General features: G+C 45.6%; 1 long non-coding RNA gene across 1 annotated transcript; it reads left to right on the top strand.

Annotated features, from left to right (window-relative positions):
- The first annotated feature begins 16,889 nt into the window (after nt 1-16,889).
- On the top strand, nt 16,890-17,601 carry LOC127931381 (uncharacterized). Its single transcript, XR_008140919.1, has 3 exons — nt 16,890-16,920; nt 17,155-17,276; nt 17,507-17,601. It is a non-coding gene; the product is annotated as an uncharacterized LOC127931381 (long non-coding RNA).
- Nucleotides 17,602-18,329: the final 728 nt, after the last annotated feature.

Consider the following 18,329-nt stretch of genomic DNA (forward strand, 5'->3'; position numbering starts at 1 on the left):
GTACGGACTCTGGAGAGGCAAAGGTCGAGAGTCACGCGTCCTCCAAAACACAACCCGCCAAGCCTCTTGACACACAACTCGCTTAACCCGGAAGCCAGTCGCACCAATGTGTCAGAGGAAAAACTGTAAAGCTGGTGACCATAGTCAGCGTGCATGCAAGAGCTCGATGGGACAAGGACATCCCGGCCGGCCAAACCCTACCCTAACCCGGATGTGCACCGCTTCACGGGTCTCCCAGTCGCGGCCGGCTGAAACACAACCTGGAATCGAAGAAAGTGTCCATATTGACGATGCAGTGCCTTAGACCGCTGCTCCACTCGGGAGGCCGATAAGAGTGATAGCTGCATTGATTTTGGTGATGCAAGCCCAGAGGGAACATATAGCTATGATATAGGCTTAGTGACTTCACATTCAGGAAGTAATAAGCCAACAGCCTGTTGTCATGGTGACAGTCGTCGAGGGTGACCCAAAAAGGTTACACAACTCCTCCCACCGACACCAGCAATAATCTTAACTAGGAGGAGGAGGGAGGAGAGGGGTGGACGGAGGAAGGAGTCTGTAACCTGTAAACAAGGCATTCAGCAATCAAAACAACCCTCCTCCCACCCTCCCGCTCTCTTCATTTCTCCCAGTCACTGAGTCAATCAAGACCTACAAAACAACCTACTCCCTCACCATGTGACTTCCGTACATTCTATACACTCATTCAGGAACGGCATCATTTGTTTGTCTATAAACCACCAGTCATTTCCATTGGTCTTTGTTTTTATTGAGATTCCAGACAGACACAGACAGACACAAAAACACAGACACTGAAGACTGACGTCTATACACTACACGACAGACAGACAGACAGACAGACAGACAGACAGACAGACAGACAGACAGACAGACAGGCAGACAGACTGATGTCTATACAGACAGACAGATAGTCTGTCTGTCTGTCTGTCTGTCTGTCTGTCTGTCTGTCTGTCTGTCTGTCTAGACGTCAGTCTTCAGTGTCTGTGTTTTTATAATGAAGTCTCTCCTCGACTCCTTGTCGACTCTCTAATCAGACTTCAAGGCCTGCACTCGTCTGTTTGTTGGTTTGGCTTACCCAGCATGCCTTGCTTTTAATTAGATAAAGGGAGAGCTCAAAATGAGCTTTGACTGTTGGTATAGGTGTGTGTGTGTCCGTGCGTGTATTTCTGTTCATGCGTGCGCTTTTCATTCAAACACAACCACAACAAAATCTCTGGTGCTGTCTGCTGCTTCTGTCTCATACAATCAGTTGAATTACCATACAACATAGGAGCTGAACCGCATCATTAAATCAATAGCTCTTGTCTTGAGTCATACAGTAGGTAAACATGAATGACCTTTAACATGAATCTCTTGTGTTTAAAGAGGACAGTGGCTTTAATAGCCTCTATATTTCATTAAAAGAACCTCATTACAGTAGGTTAAAGCAGGGACGGGTCATGTGACCAGGTTACAGGTGTAACTGTTTTCCATTAGGAACCTGGAATCTTAATGGGTTCTGTTGCTATCGTCATGGAAACTTTGCTGCCTTATCTTTCCGCTGGGCTGCAGCAATGCCGTGGCGCCCGCCTAGAGGGAGGTCCCAGACGGTTGGGGGAGGAGCCATATCTATTGGGTCTTCAGCCAGACAGACACACCCCTCATCTGGGTGGGACCCAGCTCTCTAGCCTCAGAGGGATATGGGACACATGTTGAGGTGTACAGTGGGGGCTGGGTGTGGAAATGGACAGATAATGGGAATTGAATTAGAACAGTCCGATTCTCATTTCATAACCTCACCTTTAGTTCTGGAAAGAGTTCTAGAATTAGTTTAGTTCAAGTCATGACCTTTTACCCAGAACAACTCACCTTTTCCCACACATCTGAAACACTAAAATGTTCCCAAATGTTTCCCTATGGAATGCCGATCCCGGCTTGATCCCGACTCCTCTGCTCCTCTGTCCTCATACCATCCCTGTAAGGAGAGGCTCTCAGGGACCTCTCAGATGGAGGGATACTGTCGGGATAATAACATCCCTGCTATACCCAGACAGGGATTTTTTATTATTTTACCAGGTAAATTGACTGAGAACACATTCTCATTTACAGCAATGACCTGGGGAATAGTTACAGGGGAGAGGAGGGGGGATGAATGAGCCAATTGTAAGGTATCTCTCTCACTTCCAGTGGTCTAGCAGCGGGAGCCTCAGAAAACGCTTCCCTTCCATTTAAAAATGAGAACTCTTAATAGAACAGGCTGTCCCAGAGAGTGAACAACCCCAGTCAGCCAGCGCTCACTGCTCAGGGCTTCTGGCTGACCTTTTTAAGCTGAGCTGTTCTTAATGTTATGAAAGGACAGGTTGAATTGAGGTGATTTGACCTAATGAGACATTTGACTGTTTTTTATGGTTCTTTTGTTCCTTTTAAAAGTGTTCCTCTTAAAAGTGTTCTTCATTGAAATGTAGGAAAGTAATATCTGAAGAAGTTCAGGTTGAAAAGCAAGGCAGAGTATTATTATTGACTGAATTGTCTATTTCAAATGCCGCCTGTGGTATTTTATGTGTGCTATGGAGGTTTGTGGGATAATAACTGTTATTGTGAGCATGGATATGAGGATAAAGAATGGATATGATGAAGATGATTAGGGATGGTTGGTATCCAGATTTTCATATCGTTATACGGTCGTCCTTCTCTCGGCCCAGGATTTACGGTATAACCGACTTAATACACAAGGGGGCGCCAAGAAACACAAAAAAGACCATTGGTCATCTGTACCAGAATGTTAACAAAATTAGCACAAGTAATAGTGACTTTCCATGGAAGCTGCAAGCTAAATATGCTAATGAGCGCAAATGAAAGTAAGAGGCAATCCAGCTCACACATGTGCATCAAAGCTGGGACCGGGAGACTGAAAAACAGCTTCGACCTCAAGGCCATAAGACTGTTAAACAGCCATCACGAGCACAGAGAGGCTGCTGCCAACATACAGACTTGCAATCATTGGCCACTTTTAACAAATGGAACACTAGTCACTTTAATAATGTAACTTTAAGAATGTTTACATATCTTGCATTACTCATCTCATATGTACATACCGTATTCTATACTATCTATTGCATCGTAGCCTATACGCTCTGTCATTGTTCATCCATATATTTATATATTCTTATTCTATTCCATTCCATATTCCATTAGGTAGTTGTTGTGGAATTATTAGATTACATGTTAGATATTGCTGCACTGTCGGAACTAGAAGCACATGTATTTCGCTACACTCGCATTAACATCTGCTAACCATGTGTATGTGACAAATAAAATGTGATTTAATTTGATAGTATATAGGCAGGAGTTACAGAATATCATAGAAGTGGCAGCTGTACAGATGACTCATCCCAAAGGGCTTTGACTCCTTGAACACGGCAGAAAGCTTACAAAATGTGATGCCCCATCACCTTATTTATTCAATAACTTACTTAGATAAGTAGCAAGTTAAAGTTGTGAGTCGTGCTAACGCAGAATTCTATATTTTTCACGCAGGAAAAAAATATAAAATGCACAATAAATCTCTTGCTGCGTTTTGTTAACACAGATCAAAAATGCTTGTTATTGTTATTTCTGCTCGGCATCAGACTAATTTTGTGCTTCAGTTGCACTTCTCCACTGGGATAAGAATTCACAAACGGGCACCAGACAGCGCTCTGACTGATGTGTAGCTACTTTTCTCGGGTACTTTTGTCGGTGTATCCAGCCTACTTTTCTCCAGTAAAATGCAAGATTAACTTTAAGCTGGCTACATTCTTTCTATGATAAACATTGATGGCCATGCAGTGTTTAAGCTCATTTACTTGTGTGGCTGCCAGCCAAATAGCATTGCACTTCTGTTGTCATCTGATGAAAAGGAAGCAATTATTTTGCATAATGTGCTGCCCTAATGTACACTCTATATGATAAAGTATGTGGACACCCCTTCAAATGAGTTGATTTGGCTATTTCAGCCACACCCGTTGCTGATAGGTGTATAAAATCACGCACATAGCTATGCAATCTACATAGACAAACATTGGCAGTAGAATGGCCTTACTGAAGAGTTTAGTGATTTAAAAAAAAAAAGAATAATAATATTTTTTATTGAACACACACAAGAATGTTGTATAGGTATAAAAGACAGGTATACAATTCTTATCTAAACATAAAAGAGTAGACAGGAACAACAAGACCCAGAGTTCTGGGTACAAAACAAATATTACAAAACAAGACATACAGAACAAGGACATGTAGAAAGAAAGAGGGTAGATGTCACCCCCCCCCCACTTATCCCCCTTATTCCCCCCCAACTGCTCGGGTGGCGGGGCCAGCAGATGCTGCCCAAAGGTAGATTCAAATAATACAATTGAGAGTGCCTTAAAATGTACAAATTCACAGCGCCGACTCGTCCACCAAGTAAGAGAGGAAAGGCTGCCAGATTTGATCAAATGTTGATAATTTATTGTTCAGAATATATCTAATTCTTTCTAAGTGTACAGTGTTTGCCAATTCGCTGAGCCATAATTTGGTAGAGGGCGCTTCCCTCCTTGTCCAAAACAACAAGATACATTTTTTTTGCTGAAATGAGACTGTAAGAGATTAGTTGTTTTGGGGGGTTGGTTAATCCGTTTAGGGAATCGGACACTCCCAGGATTATCAGAAGCGGGTCTGGGTCTATTGAAGTCTCCAGAACTTCAGAGAGGATCCTACAAATTCCACACCAATAACCATACAAGCTAGAGCATAGGGCAAAGCAGTGGAGTAGTGTAACCTGCGCAGCCTGACATTTATCACACAATATCATATGCAGTTTGGTTTTGGAATAGTGTAATACCTTGAATTGTATGAGTCGATGTCTGGAGCTAATGGAGCATGTGTGGATGAGCTTAGTGACTTTCAACGTGGCACCATCATAGGATGCCACCTTTCCAACAAGTCACTTTGTCTACTTACTACCCTGCTAGAGCTGCCCCAGTCAACATTATGTGCTGTTATTGTGAAGTGGAAACGTCTAGGAGCAACAATGGCTCAGCCGCGAAGTGGTAGGCCACACAACCTCACAGAACTGGAGTGCTGGAGTGCGTAGCGCGCAGTAAAGGGGGACCAACTCCATATTAGTGCCCATGATTTTGGAATGAGATGTTCAACGAGCAGGTGTCCACATACTTATTGTCATGCAATGCATTTTCTGTAAAGGAAAAATATATTTGCACGTCTCTGATCACTCTATTGAAGCAACTTTCAATATAAAGTTTGACTCCTGTCAATACACAGCTGGACTCACCTGCTCCTGCTTTCTCCTGTTGTGCTGTTTACAAACAAACACGTGACTGGCCCAGCTGTTCTGGGGAACTACATATGCTTCATAATGTAAAATAATGTGACTGGTGAACGCGATCTGCTTTATCTCCTAAAGTATTGCACAAGTTGACTGCATGTATTTACTTAAAAAGCAGCTACAAATGTTAACATTTATTGAAAAACTTCAAAGGTATTGACGCTATTGAAAAACCATCCCTTGGCTATTTCCAAACAGCCCGGTATACAGTATATACGGTATACCGCCCAAGCCTACTGATGATGATAATGTTAATGATGATGATTATGTTCATGTGATGTGTTGTGGTTGTGTTTTGGTCGGAACATTGTCATGCCGTTCATCATCTCTCCGTGGAAAATGTGTATTTTCCAGGGATTCCGACAGCTTTCCATGGAATGTTTTATGTGCGCTATTGGACACGCCTGTTCCCACTCTACCTGGTGGTTATTTATGCATCTGTTTTCCACAGTTCTGCTATTAATAAACCCATGTTGTAACACGGCTAGATCCCTACTCCTCTGGACCCCCCCCGCTCTCTCTCAGTTTCTGACCGCAGGCCATGGCCATCTGCTGTTTAAATAAATAGATTCACCTGCTGTTTGTCACCTGAGGGTATGTGGGTGTGTGCGTGCCTTCATATTTGAGTGTGTGTGTGTTTCTGTGTGTGTGAGTGTTACAACAATTTGTGAGCATGTCTGTTTCTTTGTCTATGCTCTCATGTCCTTCTTTTAAAACGCTCAACCCACGTCTCCCCCTGACATTTACAGGACCATAATTTGATGCAGGCTAGTCCATAACTCCACATGACCAGTTCCCCAGTCCTGACTCATAGAACACCCTGGGCCTGTTAACAGGTGTCTTTACTAACGATACATGCTAATTGATCCAGTTACATAACCTTTTCAATTCTCACATTTTCCCAGCATGCATCGCAGGAGGTGTACTCTTGCCTTAATTGTGTTAACATTGCAACCACCCGTGACCCAGGCGACATATGTTACGTATCACAACCAATCACGTTTTCCAGGGCTGTTTTCCTCCTGTGGGAGAGAGAGACCACCTAGGCTGTAGCTGAACCCCCTGAGGTTATAAACTCCTCAAATACCTCTCTGCTAGAACTGTTGGGCTGGAGGTAAACAGGAACTGAGACTGGAGCTGAACGACAGAGAGAGGAAGTGGGAGAGGGAACGAGGCAGCCTTTGCTTTGAAGGTGGCTGGGTTTGAGTTGAGAGCACTGAAGTCCCATATGGGAGAGGAATAGTATGGAGGGTATAGGGGGAGCCTCTGTGTGTATATATGGTATACAGCAGGTATTCACAATGCCGTCGGGGGTACGCCAAATAAAAATGTGATTCACTTTTTTAAATAAAATCTATCTATATATAATTTTTTTCTTCACATTTTCAAACAGTCCATTTATATTTTTCAACGGGGCCATACATTTGGGTGAGTTTTTTTTCTCGCCTGAGTAGCCTCGTTTCACTGCCAAAAATAAAATGAATCCATCTGGTGTTCAGTGAAATAACACCATGTCAAATACAGGTAGCCTAGTCCAATAATTAACATCCAATCACGTTAACCGTTACTCTCTCGCAGGAAACCTTCACTCTTGCGCAGACATTTAGAAATGAAACGTGACAATTTGAAAAAATAAACCACAGAGTTTTTTAAGCGCGAATAAAGACGACTTTTGAGTAGTAAGACATGTATAAAAGCAACAGATACCATTAATACGAAGGTGCTATAAGTGTCTTATGGTGAGCTACTGAGTGGCTAGGACAGGCAAGCCCCATACTATTGTGGCGGACTAAATTCTTCCTGGGACAATGCTGGGGGAAAAGGACAAAACAAAACTATAAAGACAATGTCTTCATCAAACAACACTGTTTCACGACGCATCAGTGACATGGCAAGATATGTTTTGAAACAGTTACTGCTTTGCATACAAGCCAGTGAACTCTATTTGTTACAGCTGGATGAGTCAACAGGCGTGTTGGGCCTGGCACAGCTCCTGGTCTGTTACATTTATTGGGGGTCAATTAAGGAAGACATCCTCTTCTGGAAACCAGGACAACAGGAGATTATATTTTTAAAGTTCTGGACAGCTTTGTGATATCAAATGGACTTTGGTGGTTGATGTGTTGGTATCTGTACTGATGGTGCAAAAACCATAACAGGGAGACATAGTGGAGTGGTAACACGTGCAAGCAGTTGCTCCCCGACGCCATTTGGGTACACTGCAGCATCCACCGAGAGGCTCTTTCTGCCAAGGGAATGCCTGACAGCTAGAAAGACGTTTTTGACACTGCAGTGAAAATGGTTAACTTTGTTAAAGCAAGGCCCCTGAACTCTCGTGTATTTTATGCACTAATATGGGCAGCGACCACGTAACGCTTTTACAACATACAGAAGTGTGCTGGTTATCAAGGGGCAAAGTATTGACACGTTTTTTTAAATTGAGAGACTAGCTTAAAGTTTTCTTTACTGACCATCATTTTTACTTGTCTGACTGCTTGTTGATTTCTCACACGACTGGCCTATCTGGGTGATGTTTTTCTCACCTGAATAATCTGAATCTAGGATTACAGGAGGATTACTCTCCTCAACTATATTCAATGTGCTGGACAAAATTGAGGTTATGGTTAAGAAGTTTGAGCTCTTTTCTGTTGCATTAACAAAGACAACACACAAGTCTTTCCATCATTGTATGATTTGTTTGTTTGCAAATGAACTCAAGCTTATGGACAATGTCAAATGTGATATAGCGAAGCACCTGAGTGAGTTGGGTGCGCAATTACGCAGGTACTTTTCCGAAACGGATGATAAACAACTGGATTTGTTATCCCTTTCATGCCCTGCCTCGAGTCCACTTACCGATATCTGAACAAGAGAGCCTCATCAAAATTGAAACAAGTGGTTCTGTGAAAATGTAATTTTATCAGAAGCCACTGACAGATTTCTGGATAGGGCTGCACTCAGAGTATCCTGCCTTGGCAAATTGCCCTGTTAAGACACTGGTGCCCTTCGCAACCACGTACCTATGTGAGAGTGGATTCTCGGCCCTCACTAGCATGAAAACTAAATACAGGCACAGACTGTGTGTGGAAAATGATCCTTTCAAGCACACCCTTCTCATTAACCTGTGGTGAGTTATTCACAATTTGATGAACAAATAAGGTTTTATATGTAAGATGGTTAAGTAGAGCAATATAATTGATTATTATTATATCGTTTGTGCCCTGGTCCTGTAAGATGTATCATATAGTGTGTGTGGCAGGCTTACAATGAAGGCAAAAAACAACATTTGAGAATGTGCTGACCCTGGTGCTAGAGGGGGTACCCAGCTGGAGGTTGAACGTTTGGAGGGGTACGGGACTATAAAAAGTTTGGGAACCACTGGTATAGAGTATACTCTTAATATGTGTCTGTGTATCACATCTGCAAATGAGCCCCAACTCACTAAATGAGCCATAACACAACAGACCTTTAGCTGGTGCTGCTTGTGTGTGTTCCCACCACATGCTTGTGTGGACACTGTCTAGCTGAGGACGTCAACATTTCACCTGTCGTAAGTGCATATCCCAAATGTCTACTAAAGCACCAAGCCACCACAACGCTCCACCATAATCAATAGCTGATTATCAGTGTGGATTATCAGTCAGCAACAGCGCGTGGGACCACAGGTCCAAATCAATTTCAATTTCCCTATTAAAGACACCCTGGATGTACTCAGACACATCTCACCCTGGGGTGAGTGCGTTAGGCTGTCCAGCCACACAGAGACTGTCGATTCATGGCTCATTCTGTGGTTGGTTTATTGACCCTTAGGACATTGTTAGAGATTGGCTCCATGACCACTGGCGCCTATTGTCTTTTATAATGGCCCTATTGCCGTGGCGTTGTAGGTTGTCTGCTGTCGGTGATGTAATCTGACCATAGAAGAAGACGGAATAGCTTCATTCAGAGCTGGATTAGGTTTTAGGTTCTGAGAGTTGTTGGACATGTATTTTCTCTGAAATGACTGTTTTTATTCATGTGATGACATCTCACACATTGATTGTCAGGGTCCCAATTCTTTGTTTTGTCTGGTTGTGCAAGGCAGCTTGTTTGAGATATTGAATGTTAAATGTGTTTGGTTAAATTTACAGGTAATTGTAATTTACACGATACTGTAATTTGCTGAAGAAATCTCATGCATCTGCCTGGGTCTGCCAGATGTCCATGATGCAACCAATGCATTTCTCTCCAATGTGCTTAGTTACTGCTGCAACTATGTCAATGCAGTCCATCAATCTGTCTGATCTCTTCAGGATTCACCATTCATCCATCCATTCATCCACCTTCTATCAGTTGTTATTAATGTGTAGCTCTGTGAAGGAAGACAGAGCTGAGTGTGTGTTAGCCTGTTGTTATTCGTATGTAACTCTGTGAAGGAAGACAGAGCTGAGTGTGTGTTAGCCTGTTGTTATTCGTATGTAACTCTGTGAAGGAAGACAGAGCTGAGTGTGTGCTAGCCTGTTGTTATTCATATGTAACTCTGTGAAGGAAGACAGAGCTGAGTGTGTGCTAGCCTGTTGTTATTCGTATGTAACTCTGTGAAGGAAGACAGAGCTGAGTGTGTGCTAGCCTGTTGTTATTCATATGTAACTCTGTGAAGGAAGACAGAGCTGAGTGTGTGCTAGCCTGTTGTTATTCGTATGTAACTCTGTGAAGGAAGACAGAGCTGAGTGTGTGCTAGCCTGTTGTTATTCGTATGTAACTCTGTGAAGGAATACAGAGCTGAGTGTGTGCTAGCCTGTTGTTATTCGTATGTAACTCTGTGAAGGAATACAGAGCTGAGTGTGTGTTCGCCTGTTGTTATTCATATGTATCTCTGTGAAGGAAGACAGAGCTGAGTGTGTGCTAGCCTGTTGTTATTCATATGTATCTCTGTGAAGGAAAACAGAGCTGAGTGTATGTTAGCCTGTTGTTATTCATATGTAACTCTGTGAAGGAATACAGAGCTGAGTGTGTGTTCGCCTGTTGTTATTCATATGTAACTCTGTGAAGGAAGACAGAGCTGAGTGTGTGCTAGCCTGTTGTTATTCATATGTAACTCTGTGAAGGAAGACAGAGCTGAGTGTGTGCTAGCCTGTTGTTATTCATATGTAACTCTGTGAAGGAAGACAGAGCTGAGTGTGTGCTAGCCTGTTGTTATTCATATGTAACTCTGTGAAGGAAGACAGAGCTGAGTGTGTGCTAGCCTGTTGAAACTGGTGCCTTTCTATTCTGGTGCTCTTTCCTTGATTGATTTCTGTGCAGAGTATAGCTGTGTAACTTCCTCTGACACGCACGTGGGGCTGAGTCTTGCAGTCGAGGACACACACACATACGCGTACACACACACAATATCTCGTTTGCACACACACACACATCTCTCAACAGGGCGCTGTCCCTATAACAGGAAGTGGTGCTTTGGGAATAACCCTGGGCACAGGAAATGACCTCGTTGGAAGTGTCCTGGGGAGAGGCTGAGTGGGGAATTCATGATTCCTCTTTCAGATAGCTGCTTCCTTCACGGCCTTCTGTACTGAATACACTACAGTCTGGCCTTGAGGTCCTCAGCTGTTCTTGTGGTGTGGTCTCTCTGTCTATGTGTGTTTTAGAGAGAGAGAGCGAGAGACTGGGAGAGAGAGAGAGAGAGACGGGGAGAGAGAGAGAGACTGGGAGAGAGAAAGTTATCTAGGTCAGGAAGAAAGTCTGTCAGAGGGCAAAAGGGAAGAAAGTGAGAGAATTGTTCTATTTTTCAAATTTAAACTTTTTTTATTTAACCTTTATTTAACTAGAGAGAAAGACGGAGAGAGAGAGACTGGGAGAGAGAGAGACGGGGAGAGAGAGAGACGGAGAGAGAGAGAGAGAGAGAGAGAGAGAGAGAGAGAGAGAGAGAGAGAGAGAGAGAGAGAGAGAGAGAGAGAGAGAGAGAGAGAGACGGGAGAGAGAGAGACGGGGAGAGAGGGAGACGGGGAGAGAGAGAGACGGGGAGAGAGAGAGACGGGGAGAGAGAGAGACGGGGAGAGAGGGAGACGGGGAGAGAGGGAGAGAGGGAGACGGGGAGAGAGAGAGACGGGGAGAGGGAGACGGGAGAGAGACTGGAGAGAGGAGAGAGGGAGACGGGGAGAGAGAGAGACGGGAGAGAGAGACGGGGAGAGACGGGGGGAGAGAGAAAGACGGGGAGAGAGAGAGAGAAAGACGGAGAGAGAGGAGAGAGACGGGGGAGAGAGGGAGAGACGGGGAGAGAGGGGAGAGAGGGGAGACGGGAGAGAGAGAGACGGGGAGAGAGAGACGGGGAGAGAGAGAGAGAGACGGGGGGAGAGAGAGAGACGGGGAGAGAGGGAGAGAGGGAGACTGGGGAGAGAGAGAGACTGAGAGAGAGAGACTGGGGAGAGAGAGACGGGGAGAGAGAGACTGAGAGAGAGAGACTGAGAGAGAGAGACTGAGAGAGAGAGACTGAGAGAGAGACTGAGAGAGAGAGACTGAGAGAGAGAGACTGAGAGAGAGAGACTGGGAGAGAGAAAGACGGGGAGAGAGAGAGACGGGGAGAGAGAGAGACGGGGAGAGAGAAAGACGGGGAGAGAGAGAAAGACGGAGAGAGAGAAAGACGGAGAGAGAGAGAAAGACGGAGAGAGAGAAAGACGGAGAGAGAGAGAGAGAGACGGAGGGAGAGATAGACGGGGAGAGAGGGAGACGGGGAGAGAGGGAGACTGGGAGAGAGAGAGACGGGGAGAGAGGGAGACGGGGAGAGAGAGAAAGACGGGGAGAGAGAGGAGACGGGGAGAGAGAAAGACGGGGAGAGAGAAAGACGGGGAGAGAGAAAGACGGAGAGAGAGAAAGACGGGGAGAGAGAGAAAGACGGGGAGAGAGAGAAAGACGGAGAGAGAGAGAGACGGAGGGAGAGATAGACGGGGAGAGAGAAAGGTGGGGAGAGAGAAACTCTGTCAGAGGGCAAAAGGGAAGAAAGTGAGAGAATTGTTTTATTTATTTTATTTAACCTTTTTTTATTTAACCTTTATTTAACTAGAGAGAAAGACGGGGAGAGAGAGAGAGAGAGAGACAGAGAGAGAGACTGAGAGAGAGAGAGACAGAGAGAGAGAGAGAGAGAGACTGAGAGAGAGAGACTGAGAGAGAGAGACTGGGAGAGAGACTGAGAGAGAGAAAGACTGAGAGAGAGAGAAAGAGAGAAAGAGGGGACTGAGGGAGAGAAAGACGGGGAGAGAGAGAGACGGGGAGAGAGAGAGACTGGGAGAGAGAAAGACGGGAGAGAGAGACGAAAGACGGGGAGAGAGAGAAAGACGGAGAGAGAGAAAGAGCGGAGAGAGAGAGGAGAAAGACGGGAGAGAGAAAGAAAGAGGAGAGAGAGAAAAAGACGGGGAGAGAGAGAAAGACGGAGAGAGAGAGAGAGACGGAGGGAGAGATAGACGGGGGAGAGAGGGTGAAAAAGATGGGGAGAGAGAAAGTCTGTCAGAGGGCAAAAGGGAAGAAAGTGAGAGAATTGTTTTATTTATTTTATTTAACCTTTTTTATTTAACCTTTATTTAACTAGAGAGAGAGAGACGGAGAGAAAGAGAGGAGAGAGAGAGAGAGAGAGAGACGGAGAGAGAAAGACGGAGAGAAGACGGGAGAGAGAGAAGAGAGAGAAAGACTGGGAGAGAGAAAGACTGAGAGAGAAAAGAGAGACTGAGAGAGAGAACGGAGAGAGAGAGACGGAGACTGAGAGAGAGAGAGACGGGGAGAGAGAGACTGAGAGAGAGAGACTGAGAGAGAGAGAGACTGAGAGAGAGAGAGAGACTGGAGAGAGAGAGAGAAGACTGGGAGAGACGGGGAGAGAGAGAGACTGGGAGAGAGAAAGACGGGGAGAGAGAAAGACGGGACGGAGAGAGAGAGAAAGACGGAGAGAGATTTAAAGACGGGAGAGAGAGAAAGACGGGGAGAGAGAAAGACTGAGAGAGAGAGAGACTGAGAGAGAGAGACTGAGAGAGACGGAGAGAGAAGGAGAGATAGAAAGACGGGGAGGGAGAGAGAGAGTAGACAGGGAGAGAGAAAGTCTGTCAGAGGGCAAAAGGGAAGAAAGTGAGAGAATTGTTTTATTTATTTTATTTAACCTTTTTTTATTTAACCTTTATTTAACTAGAGAGAAAGACGGAGAGAGAGAGACAGTGAGAGAGAGAGACGGAGAGAGAGAGAGAGACGGAGAGAGAGAGAAAGACGGGGAGAGAGAGAGACGGAGAGAGAAAGACGGAGAGAGAGAGAAAGACTGGGAGAGAGAGACGGAGAGAGAGAAAGGAGAAAGACTGGGAGAGAGAGAGACGGGGAGAGAGAGACGGAGGGAGAGAAAGACGGGGAGAGAGAGAGACGGAGAGAGAGAAAGACTGGGAGAGAGAAAGACGGGGAGAGAGAGACGGAAAGAGAGAGAGACGGAAAGAGAGAAAGACGGGGAGAGAGAGAGACGGGAGAGAGAGACGGGGAGAGAGAGACGGGGAGAGAGAGAGGGGAAAGAGAGACGGAGAGAGAGAGAGAGACGGAAAGAGAGACGGAGAGAGAGAAAGACGGGGAGAGAGAAAGACGGAGAGAGAGAGAGAGAGGGAGAGAGAAAGACGAGAGAGAGAAAGACGGGGAGAGAGAAAGACGGAGAGAGAGAAAGACGGGGAGAGAGAAAGACGAGGGGAGAGAGGGTGAGAGAAAGACGGAGAGAGAGAAAGTCTGTCAGAGGGCAAAAGGGAAGAAAGTGAGAGAATTGTTTTATTTGTTTTATTTAACCTTTTTTTATTTAACCTTTATTTAACTAGAGAGAAAGACGGAGAGAGAGAAAGACGGAGAGAGAAAGACTGAGAGAGAGAAAGACGGAGAGAGACGAAAGACGGAGAAAGACGGGGAGAGAGAAAGACGGGGAGAAAAAGACGGAGAGAGAGAAAGACTGGGAGAGAGAGAAAGACGGAGAGAGAAAGACGGAGAGAGAAAGACGGGGAGAGAGAGACAAAAAGAGAGAAAGAAGAGGAGAGAGAGAGAGAGAGAGACTGAAAGAGAGACGGAGAGAGAGAGAGAGAGAGAGAGAGAGAGAGAGAGAGAGAGAGAGAGAGAGAGAGAGAGAGAGAGAGAGACGGGGAGAGAGAGAGAGAGAGAGACGGGGAGAGAGAGAGAGACTGGGAGAGAGAGAAAGACGGGGAGAGAGAAAGTTATCTAGGTCAGGAAGAAAGTCTGTCAGAGGGCAAAAGGGAAGAAAGTGAGAGAATTTAAAAAATATATATATTATTTAACCTTTTTTTATTTAACCTTTATTTAACTGTGAAAGTCAGTTAAGAACAAATTCTTATTTACAAGGACGGCCTACCGGGGAACAGTGTCCACCTGCCTTGTTCAGGGGCAGAACGGCAGATTTTTACTTTGTCAGCTCGGGGATTCGATCCAGCAACCTTTTGGTTACTGGCCCAACGCTCTAACTACTAGGCTACCTGCCACCCCGAATGGTACACATGAGAGAGAGAGATGGAAAGGTAGAGAGAAGGATGGTGACCCTCGTTTGACTTGTTGTCTTAAGAATATCACAGTAGTGTTTACACAGTCAACCTTTTCAAGGCTTCTGTAAGCACAGAATAACCTTGCTAAGTTCTAGAATGTGTGAAGAATAATGTTTGTGCTCTCTCACTCTGACGACAGAACGCTCTACATTCCTATACACTCAACACACACATTCCAGACATTATTACACTCAACTTCAGCTTGTTACTTCTCGGGAGAGAACCACATCGACTGTGGAGGAGGACTGTTGTGAAACACCTTGTTAAGTGAAGCTACACACATTTTGAAAGCTTCCAGACATTTTTCAATGTATATCTGTCAGGAAACAACATACTTAACATGGACATGCTTAGTGATCAATCATAGGAGGTATTTGCGTGGTTTCTCGCAAAGCAGTATTTTACAGTCCAAACAGGATAGGGGGTGTTTGTTTGTCCCTGCTGTAACTGATGCTGGGCTGTGTTAGCCCATAGCTCCACTCTGGCTCCTAGACGACTTATAAACACAGTTCTCACTCGCTCTCCTCCTTCACATACTCTCACTCTCTCCTCCCTTTAGCATTCATCTCCCTCTTCCCTTGTTCTTTCTCTCTCTCTCTCTCTCGTTCTCTTGCCCCCCCACACTCTCTCGGGTACTGTTGATCATTGAGGTTGATTTAGGTTTGAGCCCATCGGAGGGCAAAATAAACTTTCCACAGGCCAGGTGTGTGTGTCCACACTAACAGATGTGTGTGTCCACACTAACAGGTGTGTGTCCAGACTAACAGGTGTGTGTGTCCACACTAACAGGTGTGTGTGTCCAGACTAACAGGTGTGTGTGTCCAGACTAACAGGTGTGTGTCCAGACTAACAGGTGTGTGTGTCCACACTAACAGGTGTGTGTGTCCAGACTAACAAGTGTGTGTCCAGAGTAACAGGTGTGTGTGTCCAGACTAACAGGTGTGTGTGTCCACACTAACAGGTGTGTGTGTCCACACTAACAGGTGTGTGTGTCCACATTAACAGGTGTGTGTGTCCACACTAACAGGTGTGTGTGTCCAGACTAACAGGTGTGTGTGTCCAGACTAACAGGTGTGTGTGTCCAGACTAACAGGTGTGTGTGTCCACACTAACAGGTGTGTGTGTCCACACTAACAGGTGTGTGTGTCCACACTAACAGGTGTGTGTCCAGACTAACAGGTGTGTGTCCAGACTAACAGGTGTGTGTCCAGACTAACAGGTGTGTGTGTCCACATTAACAGGTGTGTGTGTCCACATTAACAGGTGTGTGTGTCCACACTAACAGGTGTGTGTGTCCAGACTAACAGGTGTGTGTGTCCAGACTAACAGGTGTGTGTGTCCAGACTAACAGGTGTGTGTGTCCACACTAACAGGTGTGTGTGTCCACACTAACAGGTGTGTGTGTCCACACTAACAGGTGTGTGTGTCCACACTAACAGGTGTGTGTCCAGACTAACAGGTGTGTGTCCACACTAACAGGTGTGTGTCCAGACTAACAGGTGTGTGTCCAGACTAACAGGTGTGTGTCCAGACTAACAGGTGTGTGTGTGTCCAGACTAACAGGTGTGTGTGTGTCCAGACTAACAGGTGTGTGTGTGTCCACACTAACAGGTGTGTGTGTCCACACTAACAGGTGTGTGTGTCCAGACTAACAGGTGTGTGTGTGTCCAGACTAACAGGTGTGTGTGTCCACACTAACAGGTGTGTGTGTCCACACTAACAGGTGTGTGTCCAGACTAACAGGTGTGTGTCCAGACTAACAGGTGTGTGTCCAGACTAACAGGTGTGTGTCCAGACTAACAGGTGTGTGTCCAGACTAACAGGTGTGTGTCCAGACTAACAGGTGTGTGTCCAGACTAACAGGTGTGTGTGTCCACACTAACAGGTGTGTGTGTCCACACTAACAGGTGTGTGTGTGTCCACACTAACAGGTGTGTGTGTCCACACTAACAGGTGTGTGTGTGTCCAGACTAACAGGTGTGTGTGTGTCCAGACTAACAGGTGTGTGTGTGTCCACACTAACAGGTGTGTGTGTGTCCACACTAACAGGTGTGTGTGTCCACACTAACAGGTGTGTGTGTCCACACTAACAGGTGTGTGTGTCCACACTAACAGGTGTGTGTCCAGACTAACAGGTGTGTGTCCACACTAACAGGTGTGTGTCCAGACTAACAGGTGTGTGTCCAGACTAACAGGTGTGTGTCCAGACTAACAGGTGTGTGTCCAGACTAACAGGTGTGTGTGTGTCCAGACTAACAGGTGTGTGTGTGTCCACACTAACAGGTGTGTGTGTGTCCACACTAACAGGTGTGTGTGTGTCCACACTAACAGGTGTGTGTGTGTCCACACTAACAGGTGTGTGTGTGTCCACACTAACAGGTGTGTGTGTCCACACTAACAGGTGTGTGTCCAGACTAACAGGTGTGTGTCCAGACTAACAGGTGTGTGTCCAGACTAACAGGTGTGTGTCCAGACTAACAGGTGTGTGTCCAGACTAACAGGTGTGTGTCCAGACTAACAGGTGTGTGTCCAGACTAACAGGTGTGTGTGTGTCCACACTAACAGGTGTGTGTGTCCACACTAACAGGTGTGTGTGTGTCCACACTAACAGGTGTGTGTGTCCACACTAACAGGTGTGTGTGTGTCCAGACTAACAGGTGTGTGTGTGTCCACACTAACAGGTGTGTGTGTGTCCACACTAACAGGTGTGTGTGTGTCCACACTAACAGGTGTGTGTGTGTGTCCACACTAACAGGTGTGTGTGTGTCCACACTAACAGGTGTGTGTGTGTCCACACTAACAGGTGTGTGTGTGTCCACACTAACAGGTGTGTGTGCCTTTGTGTCTATCTTATGCTCCCTGTCCTTTACCTTCTGTCAGTGAGAGCAGGTGTTTAGATAAGCCTTAAGTGTCCTCACCGTAAGCTCTCTACCTCTACCCTTCTCTCTCTTTCTCTCTCTGTTTTCTCTCTCTTTCCTCTCCTCCATATGCCGTAGTTCCCATGGTTTTAGTGGGTGCGGATCAAATCCCAGATTTCCATTGAAACTCCTCAGCCCTCCGTTCCTCTCTGATCCAGCCAGGGAATTACAGGCAGATGTGCCTCAGTCTTCTAAGCCACACAGTATGGCCTCCCTCTATCTTTCATTCTCTCTCTCTTCCCCTCTCTCCCTCCATCTCTATCAGCTCTAGTCAATAGCTCTGCATCTTCCCTCTGTAATGGTCCTAATCCAATTAGCTGTAATAATGTTGCCCAACTTTTACCTCCTGCTTCCTCAAAGCTGTGCTGCTGTGTGTGTGTGTGTGTGTGTGTGTGTGTGTGTGTGTGTGTGTGTGTGTGTGTGTGTGTGTGTGTGTGTGTGTGTGTGTGTGTGTGTGTGTGTGTGTGTGTGTGTGTGTGTGTGTGTGTGTGTGTGTGTGTGTGTGTGTGTGTGTGT

The sequence above is a fragment of the Oncorhynchus keta genome, chromosome 8 (genome assembly GCF_023373465.1).
Source record: "Oncorhynchus keta strain PuntledgeMale-10-30-2019 chromosome 8, Oket_V2, whole genome shotgun sequence".
Lineage (NCBI taxonomy): Eukaryota > Metazoa > Chordata > Actinopteri > Salmoniformes > Salmonidae > Oncorhynchus > Oncorhynchus keta.